Here is a 2037-nt window from a genome sequence, read left to right on the forward strand (position 1 = left end):
AGTTGACCAAAGTGCTGAACAGGGTCGATTTTAAATGCATAAATAACAAGTGTAAAAAATTACTACACCCAAAGTGAATCACAGGGAGACAAACAACAACACTTTAAAACATCAGAATCCAGGTTAACGAGGGTTACAAGCAGCAAACAGGCTTAAGCAGAGTTTAAACGTTTGTAAGGTCTGTGCAGCTTAATAGGAATGGGGGGGGGGGGGGGGTGTTCCATAGGGGGGGGCGCCCACTGCAAAAGCTCTCTAGCCCTTATTTTTTAGCTTTGATCTCGGGACGTCCCAGAGCAGCTGATTGGTCGACCTCAGCTTTCTGACTGGTGAATGACGGCATAAGAGATCAGCCAGGTAAGGGGGCGCCAGACCATTTAAAGCCTTATAAACAAGCAATAAAATCTTAAAATCTATCCTGTAACGGACGGGCAGCCAGTGGAGGGAGGCCAGGACTGGCGTTATGTGTTCCCGTTTTTTTTGTTTTTGTTAAAAGGTTAAACGTTTTGGACTAGCTGGAGATGATTTAAAGATTTCTGACGTAGACCCATGGATAAAGAATTACAGTAATCCAGCCGAGCAGTGATGAAAGCATGGAGGACTTTTTCAACGTCTTTGGATGGAAGATAGGCCTTTATTTTAGCTATAAGTCTAAGCATCACAGACACCATCAGAGGCGCAATTTACAGGGGTGGAAGGGGTGGGGGGGTCACAAAACTGGCCACTGCAACCCCCCAAAAACCTATTATAATCTCGTTTACATAAATAAGGACATTTGCATCACAAATTGATCCAGAAAAATCCACCAGAGTGCAGAAAATTAAGTGTCTGGCGTTCAATATTTTAATTTTGCTCATTTTTTTGTGTGCAAAAGCTCCGATTTTTTGCAAATCTTTTTTTGCCCCCCCCCCCCCATGTTGAACCCAAAGTTACGCCCTTGGACACCATTGATCTCTCATCTCTTTCAGCCGCTAGGAAGCCAGGGTTTGAGGCAGGGTTTTCCCGTTGTTTGGAGAGTTTCTTGACTTCATGAGTCAGTTTTCTCATTCCTCAGAGGAATACGTCATCCTCCGCTGGATTAAATACAGAACTGTTTGCCAGACTTTTAGTTAAAAAGGTTTCACAATAAAAACTCCATAACCTCGGGGTTAGATGGTGTACCATTACTGCACATAACTGAATCCCTGAAGTAACTATGTCTACTCAAAGGTACTGCACCTAATTACAAAGTACTTTACTTGAGTATTTCTGATTTCTCCTACTTTATACTTCTACTCCTCTACATTTATTTCATAAATTTTGTTACTCTGCAAAATTCAAATTACAATACAAAAACATAATCCACTAATAAATGATGATATATTGGATTATTATCAGTTAAGATAAAACGTTATTGATCCTGGGGGGGGGGGGGGGGGGGGGGGGCATCCAGCAGAACAATCAAGTAATTAAAATGAGATGCAACTTTTCCAGCTGCAACATCAAAGTGATAAACACATTAATGCACCAATAATTAAAATACAACAACATAATATAGTGTATATTTTTCTGAAATGGGCCATTCTGCATAATTTGCATTTTCACACTTGGTACTTAATACTTGTATTTGACTTAAGTACAATTATAAATGCAGGACTTTTACTTGTTACAGAGTACTTCTACACTGTAGTGTTACTTTTACTGAAAAGATCTAAGTTCTTCTGTTCTCCACTGACTACTTCTACCTACAGAAACACGTTGTTTTTACTAGAATGGATATTTTACAACTGACTCCAATGCTTTAAAGCCGTATGCTCAGTAGACTTAGATATCTGGACGTTTTCTCTTTGCAAAGAGCAGCTAAGATGCAACTGTAAAATGCTAGTATTTTACTAGTATACTACTAGTTAAATACTGACCCATTTTTCATTTATACCCAAACGACCCATTTTGGTCGTACAATACTCGTTGACATCTAACAATTCAGGTAAAATTGGCCGCATTTCTCCTTTAAAGAGACAGGCGCATCTATGGGTGCAGCGGCCATGGGTAGTATGTGTT

The 2037-nt window shown here is 39.9% G+C and overlaps 1 protein-coding gene across 1 annotated transcript in view; it reads left to right on the forward strand.

Moving 5' to 3' along the window:
- LOC116686166 (adipocyte enhancer-binding protein 1-like) overlaps nt 1-2037 on the forward strand; it is a 25835-nt gene that overhangs the window by 17663 nt on the left and 6135 nt on the right. The window lies entirely within an intron of this gene.

This window comes from Etheostoma spectabile, unplaced genomic scaffold (assembly GCF_008692095.1).
Source record: "Etheostoma spectabile isolate EspeVRDwgs_2016 unplaced genomic scaffold, UIUC_Espe_1.0 scaffold325, whole genome shotgun sequence".
In the NCBI taxonomy this organism is placed as follows: domain Eukaryota; kingdom Metazoa; phylum Chordata; class Actinopteri; order Perciformes; family Percidae; genus Etheostoma; species Etheostoma spectabile.